The sequence below is a fragment of the Mytilus edulis genome, chromosome 10 (genome assembly GCF_963676685.1).
Source record: "Mytilus edulis chromosome 10, xbMytEdul2.2, whole genome shotgun sequence".
NCBI lineage: Eukaryota > Metazoa > Mollusca > Bivalvia > Mytilida > Mytilidae > Mytilus > Mytilus edulis.
Window position 1 is genome coordinate 82,239,477 of NC_092353.1, and position 11,252 is coordinate 82,250,728.

The window sequence follows — 11,252 nt, forward strand, 5'->3', positions numbered from 1 at the left end:
ATGATTAAGAAATTCACATCACTTTTGGACAAAAGTCTTTTGTAGAGCAGATACCTTTAGCCATCTTATGAGAGAATTGATGAATCAAATTATATATCTTTACTTTTGAAAATAAATGTTTTTTTCTAAAAACACTCTTGATGATTTGCACATTACAAACATGATGTCTTCGTATGGCAACATCAATACTAACATAACAGTTTTTATCAGTACACGTTAACATAACTATTCAGGTTTTTGTGCCTAGTCAGGAGCCTGTTTTAAATACAAAAGAAGATGTTGTAGCATTGCCAATGAGACAACTATAAATGGAAACACAACCGAGAGCGATTTTCACAAATGTTAGTATACAAGCAAATTACCTCACCAAGTAAAAGAAAACATATCTGCAAAAAAATCAGATTGTACCTTATACCTTTCATATACTACAATCTTCTATGATAATACTATGATTGTTTGGTCTATTTTTTTTTTAGAAATATTGCCTTGTGCAATCTACAGAAAACAACGCTACCCGTGCATATTTTGTTTGCCATTATATGAAACAATTATATAAAATAGACACATTGCTAAAAAGATAAATACATGAATACACACAAAAATAATATTTCATAAATTTAACCAATGCATATTGATTTGGCATAATATTAATCAATATCATATGTCATAGATACGTAGTTAAAATAAAATAAATGTATAAATAGAATAATAAGCTTTATAAACTTAATTAAATTAATTGAATAAATTGTTTTATGAAAGCAAGAACAGGTATGTTCAAAATAAACTAATTGAAAATATTGCATTTGCATTAAATTACTATATAAATAGATAAGACTGCCAAGTACGGATCTAGGATAGATCTCTCAAGATCTGTTATCATATAGAACTGTCTGAATCTGTCATATTTTAGAATTATCATGATATGTTATCTTCAAGAACAGTTTGTGACTATTCATAGTCGGAACAATCCACAACAGTTCTAGGGTAAAACTGGTATAGTCAGAAACTGTTCTAAAGGGGTTCTAATCGACTGATATTTCCAGAGCAGTTATTTTTTTTTTATCGTTTCTGATAAATTTTGAGATTGATTAGAACTAATCACAATCTGTATTTAAAAGTACATACACAACCTTTGGTTTTATGTTTTTTGTTTTTGGTATCACCGTTTCTTATGAAAGTCAATCTGGAAGTGTTTCTTACGCATCAACAATAAAGGGATAAATTATGTGTATATTCATTTGATGTGTTTGAGCTTTGATTTTGACATTTGAGAAGGGGCTTTCTGTTTTAAATTTTCCTTGGAGTTCGGTATTTTTGTATTATACCTTTTAGGTGAATTTACCGTAAATGATATCTCAAGTTTATCAGATTTGTTATTTTAATTTAATAACGAAACACGTGAATTTAAAATATGTTCTATTTCTAACTTATGATAATGTATTCTGCTATGTTTATTTGCAATCTCAATTTGATTACATTTCATTCAACCCCACCTTTAATGAGACTTACTTTTTATGTTATACATACCAATATGTGTAGTTTAAAGCAAATGTATTTGAGGTAATACTCAATTGTATATAAAACCGGTTATTAACGTTTGAACAAAGCTTTTTTGAGAAAGCACAATATTTTTATCGCAAGTCAAACAAAAATATATAGTATTAATTGTGTTCTCCAGATATTAGGTTCATTTATATCAATTATACAATTATGAGGAAATTCACTATGACATTCATGATGTTTAATAGATAGTTGATTAGTTTGATCTGAGACTACTGCGTAATAGTAATTTCAGGTTTGGTATATCGGTTAATGAAGCATTTATCAAAGATAACGATGTTATGTTCTAATTTCAAGAAGATGATAATTACTTGTACATCCTTTTCCCTCCTGTTATACAATTCTAATACCTTCCAACTCCTACTTTCCTCGTAGATAATCTAACACTCTCAAAGGTTATCAAGAACATATCAAATATGACCTATTATGCTATTAAACTGTTCAATCAGATATTTATCATTCGTACATTCGTTATTATATGTTGTCTTGTATGTAAGTTATGATAAGTAGTTACACATTGAGTGCCTCCGATACTTGAGAAGAGATAATACTATTATGGTAAATTATATTAGACATCTGCATATAATTTTACATCTAATTATCATTTATCTAAAAGTTAAAATTAAAAACTGAACGAAAATTACAAGTAATATATTTATTGAATATGAATATATACTAGTATAAACAAATGCTGCAGATTCATTATCAAATTATTATTTACTGTAACATTAACGTTTGGATGCGAATTTGAAAAATGCATGAAATTAGGAAACAATACATTTGCAAAAAAATAAAAAAATAAGTATAGGCAAATGAAGAAAAAGCAACATATATTAAAAATACAGTTCTTACTATTATTTTACTTTTATATAAAACCTAAGGTTATGTAGAGCATTCTTTGCGTATGTCAAGTTAGTCCACCTTTAATTTTTATATATGATGTGTCAAAATTTCAATGATGATAGGAATCTTTATTCTCCGATCTGAAACAATTTAATACGCATCTTGTGTTATCATTTTGCTTTTTTTAAATATTCTTCAAAATGCTTTTAAAGGTTAACTCTAGAAAAGTATCTTACTTTGACGGATATAAATTGCTACTTTTAAACTGTGATAAAGAAAATCATAAAATTCATGCAGATGGATGAACGAGTGTGGCAGAATAAAATATCAAGAATAAGAAATGAATGTTAGAAACTATAAACATCTATCAATTAACAATAGCAGGAACATATTTTTTTTGTGCAATGTCTGTAGGATAAATATGGGATTTTGTGTCGGTGATTACCTCGCTGAAGTGTGTACATTTCAATATGAATTTCAAAGTGGTAGGCGTGGTCTAACTCTATTTACGATCAGTGACTTTATATCACATAGTAATATAAAATAAACTTATCATAAATACTAGAATGAAAATATGTTTTCGCCAGAAATTATAACTGTCTGTGATAGCTGGATTTTCTTGTAAGTCATATGATTAATACAAAGTATCAATTTATAAGACATATTTTTTGTTATTGCTAATTCTGCTATTAATCTATATTTCAATTCATTGTAAGCCGAAAATAGTTTATATGTATGCTATAAGGCTTTAGTAGAGAAATGAGATGCTTCTAAGATTTCCACAATTAATAGCAAAATTTAAAAACTTAGAAGAGATAGATATTTAAAAAAAAAGATACACAGTCATCGTTACATTTTCATTGGGATTGTCTTTTTATACCAGTTTACAAGGCTTTATATAATATTGTGCATTATGAAATTATAGTATGATAAGTAGATGCACTTTAAATGCTTCTGGTACTTGCGTATCACTCAGACTTTTAAAGGCAAATTATTATAAAAAAAAAGGCATTACAGTTACCCTCTATATCCATTAATCTTTATCTGTGATGCATATTATTGTTATCATTTATTCAAAAATTAAAGACACTTACACGTTGTATATCCATCAAATGTACATATACAAACATGTTCTTGATTTACTAGGAAACTTCGAGTTACTATAATATCAACGTATGTCACGAATTGGATCAGGAGCAATCACAAATATAACTGTATGTAAAGTTCATTCACAGCAAACAAGTTCTATAAAAAAAGACAGAAATACACCAGACTTCACCTGATTTAGTTAAATCACAAGTAATAATACGTATGTCTTTTGTTTAATGTTGGATATGTTTGAACATGCTATATACTAGTTGCAAATATATCCATAAATATTTTGCTTTAAATGATGTGGATCATTTTGGAAACAATGTAGATATATGTTATCGTTGGCTATTATTTACACATTTTAAATATATAAAACAAAAAATAATTAAACAAAAATAATGAGTTAAATCAAATAAGGTAATTCAGATAAATATATAATGATCAGAAAAGAAAGAAAGACAAAAAATAATTAACATGCACTAAATTAATGTATTAGATTAACTACATAATTAGTTAGAACTGTCCAAAATGGTTGTAAATATAGAACCCTTTCGACTAGCTCTAAGGGAGAACTATCCGGATTTGTTCAAGAGAAGGTCTACCAAGATAAGTTCTCGAGGGTAAACTTATTAAAATCGGATCTAGGATAGATAAACAGTAGTCAACAGTTATGCAAATTTTAACTCAACAACTACAGAAACAAAATCATATTTAGAAACAAACAAAACATAGAATTGCATAAGCTCCAGAATAAACTAGATCGGTGCGTCGAAATGGTAAACATATCTATACGTGCTACGAATGAACCATCTGTATAAGATTTGAACAGTTCGTTCGGACTTCATGTATAGCAGTAATGCTATCGTGATTTTGGACATTGGCGGTTATCTGCATTTTACCGGTAAATCATATCCTGAATACAAAGCATCAATTAATATATGGCAGTTGCCATAAAATATTCCGTTCCTATGTATGTTGGCATTTGTTTTTGATGTAGTTCATTGTTTCTGTTGTTCTGTTGTTTTCCTTTTATAGTTAATGTGTTCCCTTCAGTTTTAGTTTGTAACCCGTTGATTTAATACTACAGTTGCCTTTATTTAGACACATCTACTATGTTTTATATGTACGTAGTTATGTTAATTCTCTATCTTTATAATTAATGTGGAATCAACAACATTGTATTTGTATGTAGTATTGCTTCAGTCGTGAGGAAATATGCTTCTAATATTTCCATAATTATTGTTCATTCTCTATCTTTATAATTAATGTGGAATCAACAACATTGCATTTGTATGTAGTATTGCTTCAGTCGTGAGAAAATATGCTTCTAATATTTCCATAATTATTTGCAATAATACTAGTAATATATTTCTTTTAGAAAGAGTAAATTGTTTCAAATTTGAGTACACATTGACTTTATCGTTTAGGCGGAAATTGTCTTGAAATACGATTTTACAATCTTTTGTAATACTATATTTATGTTCAAGTATTATCATGAACATTTGTGAAAATGCCATATACACATGATAAATGTAACAACGATATCTATAGATAATTCATTAAAAAAAGATATCGATCAAATTGAATAAGTAATTTATGTAAATTAAGTGCATTGTAGATAAAAAGATAAAATAAGAAATACATAATTAAAATTAAAATGTCAATTGTTCTTGAACAAATGAGAGGTCTTTCCTTTTGTAATGTAAAATACATGTTCCAATAGACGTAGAATGTATTGAAAAGTCCTTACACACAAAAAACTTAAAATATAAAAATCTTTTAGATGACCTTGACCTTTGTGAAGATCATCAGTCCACAATGTCATTGCAAAAGGCCCCATGGGTGTAGGACCTTTGGTTCAAGAGTTAAAGCTTATTTTACCTTTTCGAAACCATTAACAGGGATTATGCCCCTTAAGAATATGTCAAATCTCTTCGTAAAAAATGTAAACAAAGTTAAGGCTCAGTCACCTAAACATTTTTCACTGTTTTGTATTTCTGTAAGTATAATCGTTTTTGAGATATCCAGTAAAAGGTTTTAAGGTCAAAAGTCAACCTTAAAAAGCTTAAAAACACATTAAAAATCCTTTAAATAAGGTCAAAAAAACATAATTTGCTATCTGGGATATGACCTTGACCTTGTAACCTTTGTCAAGGTCATTAGTCCCCAATGTCATTGCTGAAGATCCCATGGGTCTAGGACCTTTGGTTATATAGTTAAAGCGTGAAAGTTGTATTGTCTTTTCAGAAACCTAAAACAGGGGTTATGCCCTTTACAGAAAGGTCAAATGTCTTCGGTCAAATGTAAAAAAGTTGCGCCTCATCCATCTTAACGTTTTTCACTATTTACTATTTCTATAAGTACAATCGTTTTTGAGATATCGACTAAAAAATTGTAAGGTCAAAGGTCAAGGTCAACCTTAAAAAGCTTTAAAACACACTGAAAATCCTTTAAATAAGGTCAAAGACACAAAATTCGCTATATGGGACATGACCTTGACCTTTGACCTTTTGACCTTTGTCGAGGTCATTAGTCCCCAATGTCATTGCTGAAGACCCCATGGGTCTAGGACCTTTGGTCATATAGTAAAAGCTGACTTTGCCTTTTCAGAAACCTAAAACAAGAGTTATGCCCCTTACAGAAAGGTCAAATCTCTTCGGTCAAAATGTAATAAAGTTGGGCATTAATGACCCAAACAATTTCCACTATACAACACTTCTGAAAGTATTAAGGTTGCTGATATTATCCCATAACAAGGTGTTAGGTCAAAGGTAAGGTCAACATACACATTTGACCTTGAGGTATTTTTCAAGTCACATGAATTGATGATGAATGGTGAAGATCTTAGGTGTCTACGACTTACGGTTTCTGAATATTGGTGGCCAACCGACACCGATTAATTTTAAAAGGGGCATAACCCTACCATTGAGTCAATGAATCTTTTCGATCCAAATGTAACGAAGAACCAGGGTCTGGTCCTGAACAAATTTCACCCTTCGTTTTTTTCTACCTATTACGGTTACGGTGTTGGAACGATAACAAGGTTTTTAGGTTTCGGAGGGATTATTCCAAACCGACAAAATATTTCGACTCACAGGGTGAGTTCCAGATAGGTATTCATGACACCGATACAAACTGTGAACATGAAAGCGACACGTCTTAGGGTTAAGGCTGCTAACTTCGTCAAAGTTTGGCGGAAAAAGAATAACAATAATAATAATAATTAAAAACCAATTGTTCAGAGAACAATTGAAGGTCTTCCCACTAGTAAAGATCTATTTTGATATTGATATAGAAAAAATCAGTTAATAATGTTAGTTCCTATAGCTTTTTGATGTATTTGTATGAATTTAGAGCGAAGGTCAAAATCTAGAACGTCCTATTAACCTATGACCTTGACCTCAATTTCAAGGTCACAAACCAAGGAACTCAAATCAAAAGACTATAGGTCTTATTTATAGTTGGTTAATGAGTTATATCACCATACGCGTATTTTTTAATACAAGAGGGGAGAAAACTCCATTTAACGTTCAACGTACCCTTGCAATCAAAATTTACGTGTAATGACATGTCGCAACAAACAATTTAGGTAAAATAATTTGTCGTTATCTTATACAGTTTCTGGAAATAAGAGATAATAAGCCAAATTCAAAAATTAGACTATGACCTTGACCTTTGACCTTGACCTAATTTTCATTTTTTTGGACCAAGGACTTCAAATCAAAAGATCCTAGGTCTCTAGCACTTATGGTTTACAAGATAGAAATGCATATCACTTATATCAAATGCATAAGGGGAAATAACTCTCATATGGAGCGTTCATATCGCTTCGGTCAAAATAGGACAAATCATGCGAAGGATATAACGAGCAATTTTGTAAAATAAATTTGTCATAATATTTTACGGTTGCGAAGGAGTTGCGCTAACAAGGAAAACAGTGTTTGGGGAGATAACTCCTACAAAGAAAAGTATTCGTTTACGCAGGGTAAATTTCAAAAGCGCATAAACTGTTCGATATCATATACCAAATATCTAAGCGACATATTGCGAAACAAATGTTTATCGCAAGAACAAAATTAGGCGGAAGAAAAAAAAAAAAAAAAAAAAAATAATCAGAAGAAAAACAATAGGTCTTTCCACAGAAAAGTGGAAAGACCTAATTAAAAACCAATTGTTCAGAAAACCATTGATGGTCTTTCCACCAGTTAAGACCTTTTTTTATATGAAAATATTAAAATTTGGTTTTAAATGTCAATTGTACCGTCAAATGACAGCTTATTGAACGCTAATTCCAAAAATGTATGGTTTCTATGGAAAAAGATATAGATAAGGGAGATAATTGTTTACTTCCGGTTCAAACGATGTTATTTCCGGTATAGTTTGATAGTTAAAGTGACACTGATTCCAAAAATATATGGTTCTATATACTTTTGCATTAATTAAGTACAAAATATAGCTACTTCCGGTTTACAAAAGGTCACTTCCGGTTTTCTTTTTCTAGATCACATTGCTTGCAACCTAATTTAAAAAGTCCCATGTCTTGATCATGTATACATATGAGGTAAAAGCAAAGGTCAAAATCTAGAACGTTACATTTACCTATGACCTTGAGCTTAATTTCGAGGTCATCAACCAAGGACCTCAAATCAAAAGACTCTAGGCCTCTTTTATATATTGTTAATGAGTTGTATTACCTTACAACTAATATTAGATATAAAAGGGGGCAAAACTGGCATCAACTGTCTACGTACTCTTTCGACTAAAATTTACGTGTAACGACATGTCTCAACTAACAATTTAGTAAAAATAATTTGTCGATATAAAGTTGTACGGCTTTTGAAAATCAGTAAAATAAGCCAAAATCAATAAGTCAAAATTTATAATATGACCTTGACCTTTGACCTTGACCTTATTTTCATTTTTTTGGACCAAGGATCTCAAATCAAAAGACCCTAGGTCTCTATCACTTATGGTTTACCAGTTAGAAATGCATATTCTTATATCAAACATAAAAGGGGGGATAACTTTCATATGGAATCTATATACGGCTTCGGTCAAAATAAAACAGAACATCCTGAGGATATAACGAGCAATTTGGAAAAATAAATTTGTCGGTTTCTTATACAGTTGCAAAGCCTTAGAGATAACAAGAAAAACAGTGTTCAGGGAGATAACTCTTATTTGGGAAAGTATTCGGTTAAGCAGAGTTGGTTTCAAAAGCGTATAAACTGTTTGATATCATATTCCAAAAATCTAAGCGACATCTTGCGAAACAAAAAAAACAGCGAAGGAAAAAAATTAGGCGGAAGAAAAAAAAAAAAAAAATAATTAAAAACGTATTGTTCAGAGAACCATTGATGGTCTTTCCACCACTTACAACCTATTTTGATGTGAAAATATTAAAAATTCAGTTGAAATGTCAGTTCCTATGACTTTATGATGTCTAAATATGAATTTGGAGCAAAGGTCAAACTCTAGAACGTCCAATTAACCTATGACCTTGACCTCAATTTCAAGGTCATAGACTAAGGATCTCAAATCTAAAGACACTAGTTCCTTAATATGTATGGTTCATGAGTATAATTACTTTACGAATAATTCTAAACATAAGAGGGGCAAAAACTCCCATTTATTGTATACGCACCCTTTCAACCAAAATTTATGTTACGACATGTTGCAACTAACAATTTAGTAAAAATAATTTGTTGATATCTTATAAGGTTAATGATAATGAGTGAAAATAAGCCAACATCAAAATTTAGAATATGACCTTGACCTTTGACCTTGACCTAATTTTCATTTTTTTGGACCAAGGATCTTAAATCAAAAGACCCTAGGTCTCTATCACTTATGGTTTACCAGTTAAAAATGCATATTCTTATATCAAACATAAAAGGGGGGAAAACTCTCATATGGAATCTATATACGGCTTCGGTCAAAATAAAACAGAACATCCTGAGGATATAACGAGCAATTTGGAAAAATAAATTTGTCGGTTTCTTATACGGTTGCGAAGCCTTAGAGATAACAAGAAAAACAGTGTTCGGGGAGGTAACTCTTATTTGGGAAAGTATTCGGTTAAAACGAGTTGGTTTCAAAAGCGTATAAACTGTTCGATATCATATTCCAAAAATCTAAGCGACATCTTGCGAAACAAAAAAACAGCGAAGGAAAAAAATTAGGCGGAAGAAAAAAAAAAAAATAATAATAATCAGAAGAAATCCAATAGGTCTTTCCACGGAAAAGTGGAAAGACCTAATAATAATCAGAAGAAATCCAATAGGTCTTTCCACGGAAAAGTGGAAAGACCTAATAATAATAATAATAATAATAATAATAATAATAATAATAATAATAATAATTAAAAACCAATTGTTCAGAGAACCATTGATGGTCTTTCCACCAGTTAAGACCTTTTTTTATATGAAAATATTAAAATTTGGTTTTAAATGTCAATTGTACCGTCAAATGACAGCTTATTGAACGCTAATTCCAAAAATGTATGGTTTCTATGGAAAAAGATATAGATAAGGGAGATAATTGTTTACTTCCGGTTCAAACGATGTTATTTCCGGTATAGTTTGATAGTTAAAGTGACACTGATTCCAAAAATATATGGTTCTATATACTTTTTCATTAATGAAGTACAAAATATAGCTACTTCCGGTTTACAAAAGGTCACTTCCGGTTGTCTTTTTCTAGATCACATTGCTTGCAACCTAATTTAAAAAGTCCCAAGTCTTGATCATGTATACATATGAGGTAAAAGCAAAGGTCAAAATCTAGAACGTCACATTTACCTATGACCTTGAGCTCAATTTCGAGGTCATAAACCAAGGACCTCAAATCAAAAGACTCTAGGCCTCTACTATATATAGTTAATGAGTTGTATTACCATACAACTAATATTAGATATAAAAGGGGGCAAAACTGGCATCAAATGTCTACGTACTCTTTCGACTAAAATCTACGTGTTACCACATGTCGCAACTAACAATTTAGTAAAAATAATTTGTCGATAAGTTATACGGCTTTTGAAAATAAGTGAAAATCAGCCAAAATCAAATTTTATAATATGACCTTGACCTTTGACCTTGACCTTATTTTCATTTTTTTGGACCAAGGACCTCAAATCCAAAGACCCTAGGTCTCTATCACTTATGGTTTACCAGTTAGAAATTCAAATTCGTATATCAAACATAAAAGGGGGATAACTCTCATATGGAATCTATATACGGCTTCGGTCAAAATAAAACAGAAAATCCTAATGATATAACGAGCAATTTGGAAAAATAAATTTGTTGGTTTCTTATACGGTTGCGAAGCCTTAGAGATAACAAGAAAAACAGTGTTTGGGGAGATAACTCTTATTTGGGAAAGTATTCGGTTAAAACGAGTTGGTTTCAAAAGCGTATAAACTGTTCGATATCATATTCCCAAAATCTAAGCGACATCTTGCGAAACAAAAAAACAGCGAAGGAAACAAATTAGGCGGAAGAAAAAAAAAAAAATAATAATAATTAAAAACCAATTGTTCAGAGAACAATTGAAGGTCTTTCAACCAATCAGGATCTATTTAGATATGAAAATATTAAAATTCAGTTGAAAATGTCAGTTCCTATGGCTTAATGATGTATAAATATGAATTTAAAGCAAAGGTCAAAATCTAGAACGTCCAATTAACCTTTGACCTTGACCTCAATTTCAAGGTCATAGACTAAACATATCGAATCAAAAGACACTAGTTCCTTAATATG